Source organism: Pristiophorus japonicus, unplaced genomic scaffold (genome assembly GCF_044704955.1).
Source record: "Pristiophorus japonicus isolate sPriJap1 unplaced genomic scaffold, sPriJap1.hap1 HAP1_SCAFFOLD_354, whole genome shotgun sequence".
Lineage (NCBI taxonomy): Eukaryota > Metazoa > Chordata > Chondrichthyes > Pristiophoridae > Pristiophorus > Pristiophorus japonicus.
In genome coordinates, this window is record NW_027253369.1 from 331,116 (window position 1) to 337,430 (window position 6,315).

The 6,315-nt window shown below is 52.6% G+C and overlaps 1 non-coding gene across 1 annotated transcript; it reads left to right on the forward strand.

Moving 5' to 3' along the window:
- Positions 1–6,034: 6,034 nt before the first annotated feature.
- On the forward strand, positions 6,035–6,107 carry trnav-cac (transfer RNA valine (anticodon CAC)). The gene has a single exon. It is a non-coding gene; the product is annotated as a tRNA-Val (tRNA).
- The last annotated feature ends 208 nt before the right edge of the window (positions 6,108–6,315 follow it).

Genomic DNA, 6,315 nt, shown 5'->3' on the forward strand with positions numbered 1-6,315 from the left:
ATGGGGCAGTCGCTTGACCCACGGGACAGTTGCTTGATCCAAGGTACAGTCGCTTGACCCACGGGACAGTCGCCCGACCCACGGGACAGTCGCTTGACCCACGGGACAGTCGCTTGACCCACGGGACAGTCGCTTGACCCAAGGGACAGTCGCTTGACCTAAGGGACAGTCGCTTGACCCACGGTACAGTCGCTTGACCCACGGGACAGTCGCCCGACCCACGGGACAGTCGCTCGACCCACGGGACAGTCTCCCTCACCTACACATGATGCCGTATTCGTCTTTGAACGCTGCTGTGACACTGACACAAACTCTTGTGTGCTCTGGTTGCACAGAGACACTGAGCAGTTTATGTTGAGCAGTTTACTGCCCATCACACCAACCTGTGAAGTGTTTACAGCCTCCGCTCCTCTCCATTGTCACATCTAAAGTTGCTCTTTACCCTCGTGCCCTGTCCATTCCTCGAGCTGCCGTCAGTGTGGGGACCAGCCTGCTATTAGCACTTCCACTTACGTCAAAACTAATTTTTTGTCATTTGCAACTGCCAGCAGTAACAATGTGAAAGTTCAGTAACTGTGAGTGGGCCCAATCTGTCAGGAGGCAGAGATATATTCCGACACACAGCACTAATATTCTCGCTTGGATTTTATCAGATAGAAATGTTGGAAAGCTTCACTGGAAGTCAGTGTCTGTCAAAGAATCTTAAAGCTCCAACTAGTTCAGATTTATCGATGTCAGTAATTAATTTAAATCCTTCAACAGCACCATTGAGAAGCTTTTAAGATGAGTATGTGTGCCACTGCTCAAGCAAGGTTCTCTCACAGTCTGCAGAGGATCTGAAGAAGTCACTGTGTGTGGGACAGATAGCAGTGTCCGGGACCCCAGCTCCCCAATCCTCCGCTGTGTCAGGTCAGTTTCCACATGTACGCTGACGATACGCAGATCTACCTCACCATCATCGCTCCCGACCCCTCCACCGTCTCAGAAGTGTCAGACTGCTTGTCCGACATCCAGTTCTGGAGGAGCAGACATTCCCTGCAATTGAATATTGGGAAGGCCGAAGCAAATGACTTACGTCCCCCTCACAAACCGAGCTCCCCAGCCACTGAATACATCCCTCTTGCTGGCCACTGTCTCAGGCCGAACCAGACGGTTCGCAACCAAGGGGGAATCCGGGAACCGGGGAGTGAGGGGGGAATCCGGAAAACGGGGAGTGAGGGGGAATCCGGGAAACGTGGAGTGAGGGGGGAATCCACGACACGAGGAGTGAGGGGGGAATCCCCGACACGAGGAGTGAGGGGGGAATCCGGGAAACGGGGAGTGAGGGGGGAATCCTGGAAACGCGGAGTGAGGGGGGAATCCACGACACGAGGAGTGAGGGGGGAATCCCCGACACGAGGAGTGAGGGGGGAATCCGGGAAACGAGGAGTGAGGGGGGAATCCCCGACACGAGGAGTGAGGGGGGAATCCACGACACGAGGAGTGAGGGGGGAATCCACGACACGAGGAGTGAGGGGGGAATCCGGGAAACGGGGCGTGAGGGGGGAATCCGGGAAACGCGGAGTGAGGGGGAATCCGGGAAACGGGGCGTGAGGGGGGAATCCGGGAAACGCGGAGTGAGGGGGAATCCGGGAAACGTGGAGTGAGGGGGGAATCCACGACACGAGGAGTGAGGGGGGAATCCGGGAAACGGGGCGTGAGGGGGGAATCCGGGAAACGAGGAGTAAGGGGGGAATCTCCGACATGGGGAGTGAGGGGGGAATCCCCGACATGGGGAGTGAGGGGGGAATCCAGGAAACGGGGAGTAAGGGGGGAATCTCCGACATGGGGAGTGAGGGGGGAATCCCCGACATGGGGAGTGAGGGGGGAATCCAGGAAACGGGGAGTAAGGGGGGAATCCCAGACACGGGGATTGAGGGGGGAATCCCCGACATGGGGAGTGAGAGGGGAATCCCCGACACGGGGTGTGAGGTGGGAATCCCCGATACTGGGAGTGAGAGGGGAATCCCAGACACGGGGAGTGAGAGGGGAATCCCCGACACGGGGTGTGAGGGGGGAATCCCCGATACTGGGAGTGAGAGGGGAATCCCCGACACTGGGAGTGAGAGGGGAATCCCAGACACGGGGAGTGAGAGGGGAATCCCCGACACGGGGAGTGAGAGGGGAATCCCAGACACGGGGAGTGAGAGGGGAATCCCCGACACGGGGAGTGAGAGGGGAATCCCAGACACTGGGAGTGAGAGGGGAATCCCCGACACTGGGAGTGAGAGGGGAATCCCAGACACGGGGAGTGAGAGGGGAATCCCCGACACGGGGAGTGAGAGGGGAATCCCAGACACTGGGAGTGAGAGGGGAATCCCCAACACGGGGAGTGAGAGGGGAATCCCAGACACTGGGAGTGAGAGGGGAATCCCCAACACTGGGAGTGAGAGGGAAATCCCCGACACGGGGAGTGAGAGGGGAATCCCCGACACGACAGGTGACAGGATTGTTCGGAAAAGTGTGTGGACGCAGCAGATGAACGAAGGCAATAAGCAGCTCAGTGTAAAACTATTCTGGCAATTAGTGTTAAACACGTTTTGAAAGAAGAGGTTTTAAAATGAAAGTGAGCGTACTGTACCTGAAGAAGGTCACAATCAGGTCACGGATTCCCGGGCTGAGTTAAGCTGCATCGAGTGTGCGACACATCCCCAGATACAGCTTCAGGAACTTCTCATCGTACAAGAAGTGAAGTGTGAAGTTCGGAAAGGCACCACTCGCTCACTGAAGCTGGCCCATGTAGTCTCTTGTTTCATGTCAGGATCCCATGAATGTAAAGTCTGCGAGGGTAATGAGGGGGAACACTTTACAGAGTCTGGTCCCATCACCTGTCTGTACACTGCCTTCACATTTACACACTGCCCCCATCTACAGCTCCATCACTTAATGACAGATTGAGCCAGTTAGCCGAACCTCGGTGGTGGGAAAATTGCTGTGGGGCAGGATGAATCCTCATGTGCAAATCACGGATTAATCGAGGACAATCAGCATGTATTTGTTAAGGGAGGTCGTGTCTGAGTAATGTGATTGAATTTTCTGAGGAGGGTCGATGAGGGCAGTGTGTATGATGTAGTGTATATGGATTTTAGTAAAGCTTTTGATAAGGTCCCACATGGCAGACTGGTCACCATGGGATCCAGGGCAAAGTGACAAGTTGGATCCAAAATTGTCTCAGAGGCAGGAAGCAAAGGGTAATGGTTGATGGGTGTATTTGTGACTGGAAAGCTGTATCCAGTGGGGTTCCACAGGGCTCAGTACTGAGTCCCTTGCTTTTTGTGGTATATATCAATGACTTGGACTTAAACGTTGGGTATATGATAAAGAAATTTGTAGATGATACTAAAATTAGCCGAGTGATTGAGAATGAAGAGCGGTGGAGGGATGTGATCGGGGCCCAGGGGAGGCCTGAGTTCGGGGCCAGGGGCCCAGGGGCAGCACGGGCCCAGCCCACACTGCGATATGTGTGAGTGATCGGACCATGCAGCAGAGCTGGTCTCCAGTCGTCCTGGTTAACCCTTGCCACTGGACCAAGACCTCGCTCTGTCAATCCCGTGTGGTGGCTGGTGTGTAACGGTCACCCCACGTTAAAATAATCCACCCACAGGCATCTTCCACCCTTCAGGATATAGTTCGGGACCTTCATTGGAACACCTGTGAACTCGTCCTTTTTTTGGTGAGGAAGCAAGTCATCCTCGTCTCGAGGGACTGTCGACGATGAATGAAGAAGAAAGCTGTAGACTGCAGGAAGATATCGACGGACTGGTCAGATGGGCAGAACAGCGGCAAATGGAATTCACTCCGGAGAAGTGCGAGGTAATGCATTTGGGGAGGGCTAACAAGGCAAGGGAACATACATTAAATGGTAGGACCCTGAGAAGTGTAGAGGAACAAAGGAACCTTGGAGTGCAGGTCCACAGATCCCTGAAGGTAGCAGGACAGGTGGATAAGGTGGTTAAGAAGGTATATGGCTGAGGCATAGAATACAAGAGCAGGGAGGTTATGCTTGAACTGTATAATACACTGGTTAGGCCGCAGCTGGAGTACTGTGTGCAGTTCTGGTCACCACATTACAGGAATGATGTGATTGCACTCGAGAGGGTACAGAGGAAGTTTACGAGGATGTTGCCTGGACTGGAGAATTTTAGCTATGAGGAAAGATTGGATAGGCTGGGATTGTTTTGCTTGGAACAGGGGAGGCTGAGGGGAGACCTTATTGAGGTGTATAAAATGATGAGGGGCCTGGATGGAGTGGATAGGAAGGACCTGTTTCCCTCAGCAGAGGGGTCAACAACCGGGGGGCATAGATTTTAAGTAATTGGTATAAGGGGAGATTTGAGGGGAGATTTCTCACCCAGGGAGTGGTGGGGGTCTGTCCACACACACTGTCCACACACACTGTCCACACACACACTGCCACAGGGATCGCTCACTGACACACTCACTCACACACGCTCACTGACACACACTCACTGACACGCTCACTGACACACGCTCACTGAAACACTCACTGACACACGCTCACTGACACCCTCACTCACTGTCACACTCACTGAAACACTCACTGACACATGCTCACTGACACACTCTCACCAACACACTCACTCACACACGCTCACTGAAACACTCACTGACACGCTCACTGACACACGCTCACTAAAACACTCACTGACACATGCTCACTGACACCCGCACTCACTGTCACACTCACTGAAACACTCACTGACACATGCTCACTGACACACTCTCACCAACACACTCACTCACTGACACACTCACTGACACACTCACAAATTGACATGCTCACTGGCACACTCACTGGCACACTCCCTCACAGACACACTCACTGTCACTCTCACTGTCTCTCTCACTCACTCACTGACACACACTCACTGACACACTCACTGACACACGCACGGACACGCTCACTCACTTACACGCACACTCATTGACACACTCACTCACTGACGCACTCACTGACCCACTCACTAACTCATTCACTGACACGCTCACTCAGTGACACACTCACTGACACCCGCTCACTGACAAACTCATTGACACGCTCACTGAAACACACTCACTGACACACGCTCACTGATGCACGCTCACTGACACACTCACTATCACTCTCACTGACTCACTCACTGACTCACTCATTGACTCACTCACTGACACACACTCACTGACACACTCACTGACATTCACTCACTGACATACTCACCGACATGCCCACTCACTGACTCATTCACTGTCACGCTCACTCACTGTCACACTCACAAGAACATAAGAACATAAGAACATAAGAATTAGGAACAGGAGTAGGCCATCTAGCCCCTCGAGCCTGCTCCGCCATTCAACAAGATCATGGCTGATCTGGCCGTGGACTCAGCTCCACTTACCCGCCCTCTCCCCGTAACCCTCAATTCCCTTATTGGTTAACAATCTATCTATCTGTGACTTGAATACATTCAATGAGCTAGCCTCAACTGCTTCCTTGGGCAGAGAATTCCACAGATTCACAACCCTCTGGGAGAAGAAATTCCTTCTCAACTCGGTTTTAAATTGGCTCCCCCGTATTTTGAGGCTGTGTCCCCGAGTTCTAGTCTCCCCGACCAGTGGAAACAACCTCTCTGCCTCTATCTTGTCTATCCCTTTCATTATTTTAAATGTTTCTATAAGATCACCCCTCATCCTTCTGAACTCCAACGAGTAAAGACCCAGTCTACTCAATTAATCATCATAAGGTAACCCCTTCATCTCCGGAATCAGCCTAGTGAATCGTCTCTGTACCCCCTCCAAAGCCAGTATATCCTTCCTTAAGTAAGGTGACCAAAACTGCACGCAGTACTCCAGGTGCGGCCTCACCAATACCCTGTACAGTTGCAGCAGGACCTCCCTGCTTTTGTACTCCATCCCTCTCGCAATGAAGGCCAACATTCCATTCGCCTTCCTGATTACCGGCTGCACCTGCAAACTAACTTTTTGGGTGCAGAACAGTGTTTCTGTAGTGTAGCGGTTATCACGTTAGCCTCACACGCAAAAGGTCCCCGTTTCGAGCCCGGGTGGAAACATTATGTAGGTCTCATGGTGCAACGGTAGTGTGTCTGACTCCCGATCCGAAGGTTGCGTGTTCAAATCACGTCGTGGTCATTGTTCTTCCAGAATTAATATTTCCTTGTCTAAAAGAGTTTCATGCACAAGGACCCCCAGGTCCCGCTGCACCGCAGCATGTTGTAATTTCTCCCCATTCCAATAATATTCCCTTTTACTGTTTTATTT